This window comes from Macaca nemestrina, chromosome 15 (assembly GCF_043159975.1).
Source record: "Macaca nemestrina isolate mMacNem1 chromosome 15, mMacNem.hap1, whole genome shotgun sequence".
NCBI lineage: Eukaryota > Metazoa > Chordata > Mammalia > Primates > Cercopithecidae > Macaca > Macaca nemestrina.
Genome location: NC_092139.1, coordinates 59,380,436 through 59,398,542, shown reverse-complemented (window position 1 = coordinate 59,398,542; position 18,107 = coordinate 59,380,436). Strand labels below are relative to the sequence as shown.

General features: G+C 38.6%; 1 long non-coding RNA gene across 2 annotated transcripts in view; it reads left to right on the top strand.

The window, feature by feature from the left end:
* The window catches only part of LOC105467286 (uncharacterized), a 38,742-nt gene that overhangs the window by 9,320 nt on the left and 11,315 nt on the right, over positions 1-18,107 (top strand). For both annotated transcript variants that reach the window (XR_011613704.1, XR_011613703.1), the window contains exons 3-4: positions 8,199-8,283; positions 9,682-9,817. This is a non-coding gene — a long non-coding RNA (uncharacterized lncRNA). The remainder of the gene's footprint in view (positions 1-8,198; positions 8,284-9,681; positions 9,818-18,107) is intronic.

Here is an 18,107-nt window from a genome sequence, read left to right as displayed (position 1 = left end):
GTACACCTTCACTTTCATGCAGACAAGTTTTGCTCTATTGCTGGCACTGTTGCTTCTAAGAGATGTTGATTAGAAGCCAGGGAAGTTACCTGCTCTTCAAGGTTGGTCACTGTAGCTGTGGCTCTGCAGTGCCATTTAGTAGCTGGTAGCTAAAGACATGCTGCATGCAGTTACCAGGGCAGGAGGCTGGTGCCTGCCTAACAAAGTGAGAAGTTGCTTGAGTTAATGAAGACCTTAGGCGTATTCCTAGTGAACTGAAGTACAAGGACACCAGAGTACAAAGGGCTGTCTGGAAAGAGGTGACATAAAGTCCAGCACATATTTACAATTTATTTTCTTGACAGAAGCCTAGGGAGAAAAGCCAGCAGTTCTGAGTGCCTGAGATTTGCTTGTTCATTCACTTTGCTCTATTCAGAGTCACTCTGTGATAGGAGTGGAGGGAGGATGGCATAAGAAACTTAGTGATTAGTACTGTTTCTGTCTCTATTGCACAGACAGACCATCAGCTGTCTTGGTCACTCAGTGAGGACTTCTTCTTATGAGTACCAAGACCCATCCTCTGCAATGCAGCCATCCAGGTAACTCTGTTTGGCCTGCTGGGATCTAGATGGCAAGAAACATATACTATGTGGTGGATATAGCTACCATTGCTGTTTTCTTTTTATCATATGTTTATTTTTCTTCTGTTTTTCTTTTTTATGGTCTCTTGAAGTTATTTCACACTGGTGTAAACTTTTTCACATTAAAATGACTATTAATCTTGTCACTGTCTTCCTTGTTTATTTGCAAAATTTGTCCATTATGTCCATCTGCTATTTAAGCACATCCTCACCTCCTATTTTTTCTTCTTATCTGTTGCTTTCATCTCGGTGACTGTATTTTTGGCTTTCACTTAGCTTCTGATTTTTATATTCCAAATAAATACCTTTAATTTGTCAATAAAATGGAATACCCTTTTTAAAATGCTTATATTTATTGTCTATATCCTAAATGCACTAGTTATTCTCAAGGTGCTTTATAAAAATGCTCTCCATGGTGGTGTGAGGATGAGGAAAAAAATGTTTTTTTATAATCCTACTAGGAAAGACCACAGATAGGTCGGCAACATAGGCTAGTCAGTAGCTTATTGGATGACTTATAATGGAAGAACCTGCCCAGCATGGGCCTTGTAAATAAATGTGAGTGCCATTAACCATCTCCATCTGATATTCTAATAAGCAGTACTGGTCTCTTTGTAGAAAAAAAAAATTCTAGTAATTTTGAAGGAAAGACTAGCTATGCCATAAGAGAAATATGAACAAGTTAGTCCCTAACCTGCCACAGACACTAAGATTTTCTCCTACGATTCTAGATCATAACATAATTGAAGTGTATACATGTATTAAATTGACTTAGGCAAGTTTCTTTTCTTTTTCTCTCACTCCCCAACACACACGTGCCTAATGATAAGAATATAGTTTTTCATCTTCCTCAGGGAATAATTCCAGAAACACTGCAGGTACCAAAATCCATGGATGCTCAAAGTTTTTATATAAAATGATTTTACATAAAATCATCTCTAGATTACTCATCATACTTAATACAATACCTATACATCACCTTATTCATGTGGAGTCAACCTTGCCTTGTACACAGCACAAGACAAATTCAAGTTTTGTTTTTTGGAATTTTGTGGAATTATTATTTTTAAAATATTTTTATATGAGGTTGGTTGGTTGGAAAACCAACTGATGCAGAACCCAAGGATATGGAAGGCCTAATGTACTTGGAATTGGGAGTGGGCTTGTAGACAAAACCTCTCAAAGTGAATGTCAAATTGGTTGTAGCATTTTGTCAGTGTGTGTGCATGAAGGGAAGGGGGAAGAAGTAACTGGGAATATTTTTTTCAGTGGAAAATATTATAATAACCAATTTAATTGGCATAATTGTTCAGCAAATAGACCTAGACCTACATTTAAATATATATCATTTATCAGTGTTTTTGTAAACTTTATCAACATGTTATGAGGTAATTTTGAGAATTAGATTGTTGTTTATCAAAATACTGGATAAAAAATAGAAGCTGTGAAAAATAGAAGAAATTAGATATTTGGTTGTCACACATAAGGAATTACAGTGTAATTCCATGACTCTGCCCCAGGAAACAAATTGTCCTTATTGCCAGTACTCTATATAATAAATTACTCTCTAAGTACTTAATAAATGAAGTTACATTATTCTTTAAATTTTCTAGTCTACAAAATGACAATGAGGGAAGTGAATGTCCTGTTTGGGAAAATATGAAGCAAAATATGATTATAGCTATTGCATAGGCATATCTGATACAAGTGAATTGATGAACATTAAACCTATTACAAAATAACTTCCCCAAGAATCTAACAGCACCTAAATGTTTGTATCTACCTTATTAGGGACATAATAAATATAGAGGCAATATTAAAGATAAGGATCAGAGGAAGAGTATTTGAACAGATGAAAAATGTAGGCTATGTATAGAAATTATATTAAAACTTTGAAAAATATGTAGAAATGGCATTTGTAAGTATTTGATTAATCAAGATATCATAAGTGTAGAGTTTACAAAATAAAATAATAGCACTCATACTACCATTTTACTTTAGCTCTCATGGAGAGCTAAAATATTCATGAGTATCGAGCAGAACAGTAATTGACTGCATGACTGAACTAATAAAAGACTGACATAATCTTTTTGACTTTTTGCTTAAAACATTGCTGATCCTTTGTTTTTTCAGAGGCAAGAAAACTTTTCTTTTGAGATATTAACAGCTTTTAGTAATTTAGTATACTCCTATGAACAAAATTTGGAGCATATTTTTTTCTCTCTAATTTCTCCAGAATTTGGAAGCTGTTTGTGAGTATTCTTAACTTATGGCAATATAGTTATTTGCATGAGTGCAATAAGAATCTGTTTTCATCTGTAACAGGACACAATTGGAGAAACTAGTAATTTTACCAAGGTTTTGACAGGAATGGTGTGCTTTCCCTATGGTGCCAATAAAGCACTTGGAAAAACTGACCTCATATTGTGTGTCCACAGTCCCTATATAAGGTTTCTGACCAGTGGTAAGTAAAGAATGCCACGTTCTGACAGGCTCAGAAGCCCCAGGTTTATTTTGGAACCTCAACAGTAGAGGAAATTCACCCAACACATAGCTATTTGATGGCACAAATCCACGGCTGGGCTCAGCTTTAAAAAAGTCTTATCTGAGATTCCTAGTATGGAGCAAAGTTCCATCAAAGCAATTTGAAAGCTTATGTAAAAATAATTATTCTTGATTCATTGTATATAAATCATTAGGCCAAGTATAATAAAGCAAATCAGTCAAAAACGGGAAACTGAAGAGAAAAAAAAGTCTCAAAAACTACAGTATATCTGTTGTTAGATTATAGGCTCGCCCAGTGTTTTTCCATTTTCATTATTTTCTACAGTTTGGACAAAATTCTAATTTTTCTTGGTTACAAGTCTGCAAAATGATGTTGTCCATTTTTTTTTCCTTTTTTTTCCCCTTTTTTTCTAATTTGGAGTCACCAAAACTAAGGTGTGCTTTCATAAAACCCTGCGAACTGAAGCTAAACAACTTAAATTTCAGAAGAAAACAACAGCAACCTATTTATATATATAAGCCACTTTCACACTGCCTACTAATGTATGAACGTCAGAGTAATGTGGTCTATATGCATTTTCCAGGATTGTTCTTTTGTATGTTGTTGCTTTTCTCCCTTCCTCTCTCAATTTTCTCTTCAGAGGACATGAGAATTCACAACCTGCTAAAAATGAGCTTTCTTAATAACTCAGGAATTACCCATCTGGGAATAAACTATGCTAGCCATGAAAGATCAGACAAAATCTGAGACCAGAGACTCATTTTCTTTTAAAATGCTTTCTCCAAAAGATTTTTTAAAAAGAAAAGTGGAGAAATGTGAAAGAAAAATAAATCTCGTGGCCCCCGAAGCACAAAACTAAGGGGAAAAGTCAAGCTGATAACTGTTTAGGGCCAACCTGCGTCCCATTCTACTCAAAATCACTCCTCTGCCCACGGAGATAAATGCGTATCTGATTACCTCTTCTGGAGAAACTAACCAGAAACTCAAAAGAATGTAACCATTTGTCTCCTACCTACCTATGACCTGGAAGACCCCTCTCCCTTCAAGTCTTCCCACCTCTGCTTTGAGTTGCCCCGCCTTCGCAGACCCAACCAGTGTTCATCTTACATATGTTGATGGATATCTCATGTCTCTAAAATGTACAAAATCAAACTGTGCTCTGACAACCCTGCGCACATGTCTTCAGAAACTTCCCAGGCTGTTTCACAGGCATGCATCCTCAGCCTTGGAAAAAGAAACTTTCTAGGCCGGGCGCGGTGGCTCAAGCCTGTAATCCCAGCACTTTGGGAGGCCGAGTCGGGGGAGTCACAAGGTCAGGAGATAGAGAGCATCCTGGCTAATACGGTGAAACCCCGTCTCTACTAAAAATACAAAAAATTAGCCGGTCGTGGTGGCGGGCACCTGTAGTCCCAGCTACTCAGGAAGCCGAGGCAGAAGAATGGCCTGAACCCGGGAGGCAGAGCTTGCAGTGAACCGAGATCGCGCCACTGCACTCCAGCCTGGACGACAGAGTGAGACTCCTCTCAATAATAATAATAATAATAATAATAATAATAATAATAATAATAAAAAACAACTTTCTGAATAAGACCTGTCTCAGATATCTGGGGTTCACAAGTGTATTCAGCTCCTTATTCCATTCCTCTCAAAAGAGATGCAATACTACTATCTTAACAATCCTCAAAGAGCTTACCATTCTCAAATACCAATAGATGAAATTCCGCTTTACTACAAAGCCCTCCAGTCATCAGCAGCTCTCCAACATGCTTAAGTTCACTTCTTGCTATACAACTTTGCCCTATTTCTTCTCTCAATAGAAAGCAAGTCCTCATTTATCTAATCTGGGCAATTGCTCCCTCAGTATCCCTTCATATTTCTCATATCTTCACAGCCTTTATTGTACTGTTTTTCTATTGAGTTTATTAAAATGCTCATATCTGTACCCCATACAAAAATTCTCCGTTTCTAGTGCAACACTCACTAAAACACTTCTTTCTCCCTTGGGTTTTGATTTTTAGAAGACTTTTTATACTTCACATGTCTCCATTTTCTTATCTGCAATTTTTAGGTTTATTGTTTGTTTGTTTGTTGTTTGCTTTTGAGACAGAGTCTCATTCTGTCGCCCAGGCTAGAGTGCAGTGGCGGGATCTCTGCTCACTGCAAGCTCCGCCTCCCCGGTTCAGGCCATTCTTCTGCCTCAGCTTCCTGAGTAGCTGGGACTACAGGCGCCCGCCACCATGCTTGGCTAATTTTTTGTATTTTTAGTAGAGACAGAGTTTCACTGTGCTTGCCGGGGTGGTCTCGATCTCCTGACCTTGTTATCCGCCCGCCTTGGCCTCCCAAAGTGCTGGGATTACAGGCCTGAGCCACCACGCCTGGCCTGCAATTAATTTTTAACAGTCTGTAATTTAATTTTGCCCTAGCACAATTCAATAAATGTCAACTGTTTATTTTGGCAAACCATAGGAACATTCCCTGCAGACTTTCTATTCTAAAGTGTTTCACCTCACTATTCAAGACTAGTGTTCCTCATCTTCTCCCAAGACTATATAGTAAAATTTTTAATCATATTTCTGCTTGATGGGTGCTGACGAGTTGATGGGTGCAGCACAGCAACATGGCACAAGTATACATATGTAACAAACCTGCACGTTATGTACATGTACCCTAGAACTTAAAGTATAATAATAAAAAATAATTCTAAAAAAAAGAAAAAAGAATATTTGGAAAGGAAAAAAAAAAAAAAAGAAACTCTCCTTTCTACAACATGTGCCTAGATGAAATTCTAATCGGCTACATCCAACCCCTTCCTGATAATTCTACTTAGGCTAACACAATCACCTCAAATCTAGAAAGTCTGATAGGGATATTCTTGCATCCCCCATGACATTTTGTTTGTTAATACTTTAGTCAGTGTCAACTTATGTATGAGCCCACCTTACAGAATTGTCTAAGTCAGAATTATATGAAAATTTTTCCTGTCCTTCCATAGATCGTTGCCAAGTCTTGCCACTTCTACATTTTAGTATTTAGTCTGCCTTGCTCTTTGCCTTTTATTTCTACTATCACTCAAAATAATACCATTCTCACTAGTCTACCATTACTCTAGGCCAGGCCCTCTCAAACTTCTTCCCATTTGAATGTTAACATGATTAAAAAGTTTCTTTTTTTCTTTCCTGCCTTTTTAATTTATCCCCATTTCATACAAACTAAAGTCTGTAAACTCGAATGCAATATGTGAGGTTTTTTTATTGCATCCCATATTCTTCTCTATTCTCAGTTATATCCATAGATTGCCTTACACTTTTTCACAAACATCACAGAACTGGATTTTCTTGGATGTACCACGTGATTTCAAAACTTCTTACTGTTTCATATTCTCTTCTTTGCCTATAATAATTTTATTCTCATTAACACCCCCCCTCAATCTTGACCTCTGCTTTCTTTGAAAACTTATCATCTTTGAAGCCCAGATAAGGTGCTAACTTCTTAGAAAAATGTTTTCTACTTAATTCATGTCACAATAGAGAGTTCATTTTTCTCTACCGCTATAGTTAGTAAATGCTTCTATCTTTTATATGCTATGCCACATAACAAACTACCATTAATAATTTTGATTTTATCACAGTTACAATCTTATTTAAGATCAAGATTATTTGGTTTTATATCTGCCCTGTATGACTAAGCTGGTGTCTAGAATAGAGTCAGGATAAATTTATACTTAACAATTGAGTTGATAAATACCTTTTTTTCTCTTCTATAAACTACAATTTTAAATATTTACAACAAGTAGGGGAAAAAAGTATAAATACATATATGAAAATGGTTTTAATGCCTTAGTCCAGGCCACTTTACTTGGTTTAATGAGAAAGTGTTAAAAGTAGGTATTGGAATTATATAGTTAAATATATACACATATGTGTGTGTGTGTGTAAATGTAATGTTCATATAATATAATTTAAATAAGTATGATTTATAATTTGAGATCTAAAAACTGTTACAACTCTAATATACCAATTTTTCTGATAATGGCAATATATTTAAAATATTTTCTTTTGCAAATTTCTTATCATGCACTATAATTATCAGTGATTGGTTTGAAACTACCTAATACATAATTACAGCTTTGATTTTATGGTTGAAGAAAAATGTATGCATTTACAATATGTATGTTTTATAGAAAATTGGAATTAAAAGTTAAAGTATTCTGAATACATTCCCGGCCTTAACTACAGCATTTTTAATTAACCCTCAACTGATATCACATATTTTTCTCAGAATAACAAGCATTTATTTGATATATTTAAGGCAATTTTTAATCATTATTTTACTGTCAATTATAACACAAACTTAGGCTCTATTCAGAATTTTTCTCTTTTGTAAAAAGTTTACTTGGGAAATATTAACAGACTAAACATAACAGCGACAACAGAAAAATCAACCTGAACAATTCCCGTCTCCATTTCTTTAGGCATAGGTTCTATTTTATTTGTTATTACAATTTTCAAGGCAATTAATTATCTAAATTTATTTTAGTTTTATGATATTAGTTAAAAAGACATATCTTTATATAAGATTTGCAGCCTTTCCTTGAACATCACACTGAGATATTTTTATTAAAGTAAATAGATGAGAAAAACATTATGAATTCATGCTTGTCGTATATAATCTGGAAAAAGTAAATTCTTCAGGGACTCTCACTTTTGACTATAAAAGAAGGCATGCTTGCTACCAAATTTTTTCCTCTTATTTGAAAGAAAAAATAAACAGAAAGATTTTATAGCACAATCATTGGAACAAATTGAGGATAGTATGAATATAAATATATTATGTCTAGATTAATTTTGAGCTTGCTAATTTTTTTCCTCAGCTTTCACTTGCCCTTTCACTTCATAAACAATTCTTTTTCAAAGATCAAGGGCAGCTCCCTTTTTCTTGTATGGTCTCAGACTCATTAACGGATTTTTTAGGAGAGTTCCAGATTTCTGAATCAGAATAACAGTTACTTATAAACTGCTTCTTATGTCTGGGCAATTGTTTCTATTATCCCATGTTTCTCTTCCTGTTTTCAGGAAGGTTGAACCAGAACTGGTTAATATATTACTTTACATAGCAAAAGGACTTTGCCTACGTGATGAAATTGAGGATCTTGGGATGGTGAGTATCCTGGATAATCTGAGTGGAGTGAGGAGAGGAAGGGGTCTCTAGCCCAAGAATGCAAGCAGCCTCCAGAAGGTGGAAAAGGCAAGGGAACACATTCCCCGGGCAGAGATTACAGAAAGAATCAACGATGCACGCACCTTGATTGTAGCCCAACAAGACTGATGTTGTACTTCTGACCTCAACAACAGGGAGGTAATAAATATGTGGATTGATTTTTCCCTGAGACAGAGTCTCACTCGGTTGTCCAGGCTGGAGCACAGCAGCACAATCACAGCTCGCTACAGCTTCAACCGCCTGCATTCAAGTGATACCCTGACATCAGCTGCCTGCTGCAGCTGGCTTATTTTTAATATTTTCTAGAGTCAGGGTCTCACTATGTTTCCCAAGGCTGGTCTAAAACTTATAGACTCCAGTGATTCTCCTGCCTTAACCCCCTAAAGTGCTGGGATTACAAGCGTGAGCCATTATGTCCAGCCTGTTTTCTTAAGCCACTAGGTATGTGGTAATTTGTTACAGCAGCAATAAGAAATGAATACATAAAGTTTATTCACAGTCAAGTTTCAGGATTATACTAGGTCACTGTTCTTCCAGCAAACCTGACTATGAGCTTTATTTTCTATACAGAAAATGATTGCCAGAGATGATGCCCCCAAACTTGGGATTTCATAAGCTATAGTTATCTTCTATTTTCTATTAGGAATATAAAAACATGCTGTATTAGGGTACTTTAGAGGGACAGGACTAATAGGAAAGATGTATATGCAAAAAAGAGTTTATTAAGGAGTATGACTCACACAGTCACAAGGTGAAGTCCCACAATAGGCCATCTGCAAGCTGAAGAGGAAGGAAGCCAGTCTGAGTCCCAAAACCTCAGAAGTAGGGAAGCCAATAGTGCAGCCTTCAGTCTGTGGCCACAGGGAAACCACTGGCGCAAGTCCCAGAGTCCAAAAGCTGAAGAATTTGGAGTCCAATATTCAAGGGCAGGAAGCATCCAGGAGGTGAGAAAGATGAAGGCTGGAAGACTCAGCAAGCCTGGTTCTTCCAGCTTCTTCTGCCCGCTTTATGCCAGATAGAGGGTGGTTCTGCCTCCCCTAGTCCACTGACTCAAATGTTAGCCTCCTTTAGTGACACCCTCACAGATACATCCAGGAACAATAATTTGCATTTTTCAATCCTATCAAGTTGACACTCATTAATAACCACCACACATATCAAGCAACTGCAAGTTTCTATGGTATAAGCAAGTTAAAAAGATTGAATAAAAAATCTCAGGCTTTTGATTTCTTGCTATGCTTTAAGTTTGTTGAATTAAATATTAGAATTGAAAATGCCAAACTTTCTGGTAATATCTTACCTGTTAAAAGCTAATCAAGTCCATCTCTCCTTAAATAGGAAAAACATTGTCCTAAAATGGATTACTTCAGATCCTGCAAGAAGCAATTGCTAAGGAAGAATTTCAAAAATCTGCCAAAATGTATTAGAAGAAATACCTATGAGGGCAAATGAAGAGGTTGGAAGAAAAGTTTGGGTGAGTCTTCAGAGCATGATACAATTCTAACCCAGTGAAGGAGAGGAAAAAAGAAGATTGGATGAAAGCATTAGACCTCTCTAAGTTTGTCAAGGATACTAGGGACTTCTTGAGCAAAAGACTTGTGGCTCCTAGGAAGCCCACTGAACTTATCTTGACTTTCACACAAAGACAATTATGGATTTCCATATGCAGTAGTCAGGCTTTTGTTTTATTATATTCACTCTATTTGGATGTTTGCAAGCCATCTTCATGTGGCATGGCTAGAAAACAAACCAGATCTCCTGAGGCAGGTTTTCAAATGTGTCAATTGGAACTGCATAAATGATTAATGCTGCCATATACAGCATTTAATTTAACCCATCCTTCCGTGGAACAAACATTAGAGAAAGTGGCAAAGTTTAATAAAATTGTATTGGACTTGAAGTAGGAAATTCTAAATTTTCTATTTTGAATAATATTGTCCCCCAGAATCGCAAAGTGTGAATGCCTTTTGTTTCAGAGGTCTAGCCCTAAATGGTTTAGTCAATTACATCATGCATTCTTAAACAAGTCCTGGTGCGTTTGTGATGGTACTACATATAATTGTGTTTTTAATTTAACTATCATATATGTCTACTTTTCTCTTAAGAGTCTATATTTTACAGAGGCCCTCCATACATACAAGGGCTTTTATGATAGTCTATCCACTAAATTTCAAACATAAGTTAAGGAACAGTTTTGCTTTTATTTTTTATTATTGTTATTATATTTTAAGGCTAGTCAAGTGAAGCAGTGGGAGTGCAGAAGGAAATGCTTTAATTTTTATATGTTGGTGTTACAGGCTGTATGTGACAGGCTATATATTTGTAGGCTGAATGTTAGAAACAAAGTGAAATATTTATTTCATATTTCATTAGATGTAGGGATGATGATTACTTCAAGGGATTGTCACTAGACTGAAAGCACCACATCACCAATCACTTGGAAACAATATTTTGCCTATGTGTTCTGTTATGTTGACAAAAACTTTTATTGTGGCAATATACCTCACAATTGAAATATGTGAAAAATATACAGAAAAAAAGACAATATTTGTTATCAAGGGATATTTAGGCCTGAGCTGCAGGATGCAAATATTTAAAACATACACTTTTTAAAAATTGGATTTAAAAAGTAAATTGAAGCAGAGCATTTAGAAAAAGACATAATATCTACTATAAAAGTCCTGGGTTAGAAAAGTTAAAATACTAAATGAGAAAATAATGCTTCTTGGGTAGCTTAAAATCAAATATGAGGCAAAAAATTACTCATAATTTTTTCTAAGATTAAGAACATGTATACAGTTTCTTTGATATAAAATGAAATATATGTCTGGATATAACTTTAATAGAATAGGGAAACAAGGGTAAAGGAGAGGTGTATGCAGAATAAAGTGAACATATTATTCTAACAATGAAAGGGACAGAATTGAATGATTGCCCTTGGAGACAAGGGATTTTGGTGTCTAAGTTAATGACAAATCTTTTGTTTGCAAGTTAAAAAATGTACCTTAAACCTGGTGAAGGAATAAAGGGTGGTGGAGGGGATGATTCTTTGTACTAAACTGGTTTTATGACTAATGAATTAATCATAAGTTCAAATGATTTTATGGAGGCCCTTTCTTTTTTATTTGATATTTCTGGACTGTTTTTCTCTTTGTATTTGCTCCATTTTTACCTGTTTGAACAATTTTTCCCTGCAAAGTTTAGGAAACACTGTAACCACATGCTCCAGCATGATGTGATCCCTGAAAGCATTTGCAGCTGGGGGAGGAGGCAAAGGGGCTTCTCTTTCAACAAATGCATATTAATCTCGGTGAAAACTCAAAAGTTTAAACAGGGTCCTCCTTGAGTCATGTGGCTACCCCAGGACCAGTCATTGCACCAGACATAGGAGATAGTCTCAAAAGCCAGGCTGGAGTCAAGGTTCTCTGGTGGAGTTTCCACTTTAGAAATGGGTTTTGTCAGGCTTTGTGTTTTCGTGTTACAGACATGATAGCCATATATCTATCTATTCCACTTCCAGTGGAGATGAAAACCTAACGCATATGCCCACTCAATGGATTTTACATGAATCTTCATAGCAGCTTTACTTGCAACAGCCAAAACCTGAAAACAGTCCAAATGTCCATAGACAGGTGAATTTGTGACTGATAAACTTACTATGGTATATGTATATAATGAAATAATACTCCCTAGTAAGAACAGAACAATTGATAGATGTAGCAACATGAATAAATCTCCAAAATAGTGATGCTGAGTGATGAAAAAGTATACCCACCCTATGATTTCATGTATTTGGAAATAAAAACTCACAGGGACTGCAGGTGGATCAGTGGTTGCCTGTGGATGGGATGGGGATAGGCAGGCAAAAGTGAGTAGAAAAATACAAGAAAGTGAGTAGAAAAACACAAATAAAGGTAATGGATATGCTTTTTATTTGAATATGTTCTTGGTTTTATAGAGCTACAAATACCAAGAATAATCAAAAGGTACAATTGAAGTATGTGCAGTTTATTGCATGTAAATAAACCTTTTAAAAATTAACTGATACAAATTGACTTACATGACCAGAAATCTGTTGAAAACTCTCGTGTTTTCTCCCCTATTTTTATTCTTGCATGCCCTTACAGACTGTGTGCACACATTTCTCATCTTACTGTTCTTTTATGTCTACATTTCTCCAAGTCAATATACCTATTACCATAATTTCTTGGTTTCTCTTTAGTTCATTAGTAACTATGAGTAATGTATTGAAATGTTAAAGATATGTTCATGCATTCAGAATCCTCTGCTCTCTGATCCACATAATAGTGAATTAAGCTGTCAACAATTACACAGAATATTGCTCCTTTGTTTGTTTGTTTTTTGATGAAGTCTCGCTTGGTTACCCAGGCTAGAATGCAATGGCACATTCTGGGCTCACTGCAATCTCCACCTCCCGGGTTCAAGCAATTTTCCTGCCTCAGCCTCCTGAGCAGCTGGGATTACAGGCATCTGCCATCATCCTCAACTAATTTTTGTGTTTTTATTAGAGACAGTGTTTCACCACGTTGGCTAGGCCAGTCTTGAACCCATGACCTCATGTGATCTGCCCACCTGGGCCTCCCAAAGAGCTGGGATTACAGGCATAAGCCACCATGCCCAGCCAGAATATTGCTACTTTTGCAAATAGCTACAATTAACCCTGATCTGGACACCTTGAGTTGATCATAGCTTTGTAAAAGAGGATAGCATTGTAAAACTATAAAAGTAGACTAATAATAAATAACATAGAATGCTTTCAGTATAAGAAATAACACTATCCTAAGCAAAAATAAATAAATAAATAAAGCTGGAGGAATTATATTATCTGACTTCATATTATCCTACAGAATTATAGTAACCAAAAGAATATGGTACTGGCATAAAAACAGACCCATAGGTCAATGGAACAGAATAGAGAACCCAGTAACAAATCTACATAGCTACAGTGAACTCATTTTTGACAAAGGTGCCAAGAACATACACTGGTGGTAAATGGTGTTGAAAAAACTGGATATCCATATGAGGAGGAATGAAAACAGACTAGTATCTCTCATAATATATGAAAGTAAAATCAAAGTTGATTAAAACTCCAACAATAAAACTAGTACAAAAAAAGTTTGAGGAAAATCTCCAGGACATTGGTCTGGGCAAAAATATCTTGAGCAATACCCCACAAGCACAGGCAATCAAAACAAAAATGGACAAATGGATCACACTAAGTTAAAAAGCTTCTGCACAGAAAATGATACAATCAAAATTAAGAGACAATCCACAGAATGGGAGAAAATATTTGCAAACTACTCTTCTGACAAGGGATTAACAATCAGAATATATGAAAAGCTCCAACTCTTTAAGAAACAATCTAATAACCTGATTTTAAAAAAGGTGCAAAAGATTTGAACAGATATTTCTCAAAAGAAGACCTACAAATGGCAAACAAGTATAAGAAATGGAGCTCTGTATCACTGATCATCAGAGAAATGCAAATCAAAACTACAATGAGATATCATCTCACCACAGTTTAAATGACTTGTACGCAAAAGACAGGAAATAACAAATGCTAGCAAGGATGCAGAGAAAAGGGAGCCCTTGTCCACTGCTGCTGGGAATGTAAATTTGTAAAACCACTGAGGTGAACATTTTGGAGGTTTCTCAATAAACTAAAAGTTGAGCTACCATATGATCTAGCAATCCCACTGTTGGGTGAATACCAAAACTAAAGGTAATCAGTATGTCAAATACATATCTGCACTCCCATATTTGTTGCAGCACTGATTACAAAGCTAAAATTTGGAAGAAACCTTAGCACCCATCAACAGAGGAATGGATAAAGAAAATGTAGTACATATATACAATGGAGGACTATTCAGTCATAACAAAGAATAAGTTCCAGTCATTCTCAGTACCATTGATGGAACATTATAGATCATTATGTTAAGTGAAATAAGCCAGGCACAGAAAGACAAATGTCACATGTTCTCACTTATTTGTGGAATCTAAAATCAGAACAGACTCATGAACATAGAGAGTATAAGGATGGTTATCAGAGGCTTGGAAGGGTAGTTGGGGCTGTTGGTAGGAAGGGGGGGATGGCCAATGGGTATAAAAATAGAGAGTTAATAATACCTATTAAGATAGCACAATAGGTTGACTCTATTCAATAAAAATGTAATTGTACATTTTGAAATAACTAAGACTGTAATTGAATATTTTATAACTTGAAGGATAAATGCTTGAGGGGAGGGATACCCCATTCCCCATGATGTGCTTATTTCACATTGCAGGCCATATCCAAACATCTCATGGACCCCACAGATACATACACATACTATGTACCCACAATATTTTTAAACAATCAACTACAATTTTTTAAATGGCACCTACCTTTTGTTACCTTCAACCGTTGTAAAATATATTCTATTATTTATTATTAGCCCTGTCTGAAAACAAATTTTAAAAACACTATTTAAAACCAAATAAATGGACTAGGAGAAACTTGCATGAAAATGACAGAAATTGCTGCTACTTCTTCTAATTATTGAGATGGTATTTCTATATTTGTGAAATTACCTGTGATAGAAAATTGAATTGTTTCCAACATTATTATTTTTCATAGTTAATCATGTTATATTGCTACTTTTTAAAAAGTAGCCTGTAAAATATTACCAACCTATTTTAAAGTCTACTTGCCAAGCTATTACACTATTCTTAAAAAAAAGTAATTTCTTTAATTACCTAATTTCCTCAAGCAATGTCCTAATTTTCTCAAGCAATTATCTGATTTTCTCAAGCAATTGATATTATCAAGTTGCGCTGTTAACTGCTGAGAATCATAGTCTGCATATGAGATAAATCATCTGTCAGTCCTTTAAAGAAGACTTTATGAGCCATAGAGATAGTAGTCCAATCTGTATCACTGACTTTAAATAGTGGATAATTGACACTCCATGTTGCCTGTAAGCCTATTTCACAGCAGCTGAGTGATCTTATATGTGCCTCTTGGAGCGCCATTTTCCTTATAATCCTTAGAGGAATTCAGATTGAGTTCTGTGTCAGTGGAAATTGTCAGAATTATATCATTGTGCTTTGAATCTAGTTTCACTTTTCCAAAAGCCTACACAGATTTCAGATGTTTAGAAAATAGCTCTTGTTTTCCTTCCGGGTAATCTTTTTCATGTCATCACTCTTGTCAGCATCTGCATTGGGCACATTTCCTAGGACCTCCCTTCTTCCACCAAAACAAAATCGATATAGCGCAGCAAGCCAGGGAAAGTCTACTTTGATTGACTTATGGCTGTAGTCACCCAGCAGTTCCTTCAGATGTGGCTTCCCAGGTCAGCCACTGAGCCCAGGCGCTGTCCTCCTGCCTGCAGAAGTGGCTCTGTGAGCCCTTTGAGGAGAAAATGGGGGACTTTGTGCTTCAGCCCGAGGAGAACAGGGTGGAGATAGAGGAGCCCCTGAGGGACCTCAGGTTAACTGAAAACATGAGAGGACACAAGCGTGGGACCAAGTCTCTCACTAAACCATAAAGAACTCTCACCAAGCCGACTGGACACTCAGTCTGCGCGCCTGCCTTTGCCGTGACCATGTGCAGAAATTCCTGGGGCACGACTGGGTCACCCCAGTGTTCTTATTTCTAGTCATTCCGAGGTTACTCCGCAGCAAAACAACAGAGGCTTGCGGACACAGTGGAGCATCCTGCAGTAGGGATCCGAAGCCGTGGAATCTCCAAACGGCCATTTGACCGCCTTCCAGAAGCTCCAGCTCATGCTGGACGTCGCCCAGAGAGCCCAGACCGTCTTTGGCAAGACCTGCCAGAGACCAGGAACTCGGTCAGGGCGCGCGGCCTGAGATCACATCAGCTCTGGGGAGCCTTCCTGGCCTTCTGCTTCTTCCTCGGCCGCCTTAAGGGGCTCGCCTCGCCCTGTGTCTCCCTGCTGGTGGCGCGGTGGCGCTCCTGGATGTCACCTCCAGGTGTTTTGAGACTGCGGCAGGCACCCGGGGACCGGCACCTGTGGATTGGACTCCCCACGCTGGGCTCAGGGACCTCCAGCGCCCCGCGCTGTGGACCGAAGGCGACCTCAACCTGGAGCTGCTGCCAGCGCGCAGGCCCCAGGGAGGCCCAGGATGCTGCCTCCAGGCCCCAAGAAGGGCAGTTTCAGAAAGTCTTTGGTCTGATGGAAGGAGGCGGGGCCGAGAACGGCTGGCGCTGCTGCCTGGTAAGCCAGGACCAAGAGGCCCAAGGCCTCCATCAGGAACCAGGTGCTTCTGCAAATCTGGGACTTCAAGGAGGAGTAAGGGCATCAAGCTGGCGGACACCAGGAACACCCAGAGGTCCCCGGTCTTGTCTGTCCTTCCCCGCTCAGGAGCGAGTATGGCCGCAGGGACGCCATCCGCCCACAAACCGATGGCGTTTGCTGCCATGGTGCACGGAGATGCGGTCCCCGAAGCCACTTTCGGCCAGGACACTGGGATCACCTCAGCCACAGCATCCCGCGCTGACGCTCAGTATTGCCTTTCCCCGCACGTTGCTGGATTTTTTCCTTTTTAAAAGAATTTTGCAGTGGGAGAACAAAAAAGAGCATCCTCAGAGCTTTTGCGAAAATTCTCCTGGACCTGTGGTTCTATGGTGTTCACCTCTGCGTTTCACTGACCACTAATTGGCCAGAGCTCCTAAGGCCTATAAGGGTCTCCCTGCCCCACCCGGTGCTTTAGACACCTCTGATGGACCCCCGTGGCTCAGGAGGATAAAAGTCCTCAGGGGCCTGCTGCCGGGAGGACGTGCAGACATGAGGCTCCCCGCTCCCTCCTTCCTGCCTCCATTCCAGACTGGAAAGAGAGACCTGGCCCTCCACCTCACAGGCCCTCATGACCTTGGGACCCACACTTTAGAGGCCACGCGCGTTTCCAACAGGAGATGGAAATTCTTTTGCCTTCACTATCTGCCTAAGTAATTTCTCTATTAGAGCCCAGAGTCATGGGGCCCACACAGCCAGGTGACACATGAAAGTGTGGCAACGATGTGGTGGTGTGTCCATGTGGCAGCGTGGTGGTGTGTCTGTGTGGCAGTGTGTCCGCATTTCTGTGTGGTGGTGTGTCCGTGTGGCAGAGTGTCTGTGTGGTGCTGTGTCCATGTCGTGGTGTGTTCATATACCTGCGTGGTGATGTCTCCGTGTGACAGTGTGTTTATGTATCCGTGTGACAATGTGTCTGTGTGTCCTTGTGTCCATGTGGCAGTGTCTGTGTGGTGGTGTCTGACAGTGTGGAGGTGTGTCCATGTCACAGTGTGGCAGTGTGTCTGTGTGTGTGTGGCAGTGTCCATGTGGCAGTGTGTCTGTTCGTGTGAGAGTAATGGTGTGTCCCTGTGACAGTGTGGTAATGTCTCTGTGTGTCTGTGTGTCCCTGTGGTATGTGGTCGTGTGTCCTTATGGTGATGTCTCCGTGTGTCTGTGTCCGTGTGACAGTCTGGTGCTGTGCCCGTGTGGTGACTTCTCCGTGCACATGGTCTGTCCGTCCATGTGACAGTGTGGCAGTGTGTCCGCGTCGTAATGTCTCCGTGTGTCTGTACATGTGACAGTGTGGTGGTGTGTCTGTGTGTCCGTATGGTGATATCTCCATGTGTCTGTGTGTCTGTTTGTCCATGTGGCCATGTGACGGTGTGCCCATGTGGTTGTATCTTCGTGTGGCAGTGTGCCAAGGTAACAGTGTAGCGGTGTTCCTTCCTCAGCGTGCAGAGCTGGCAC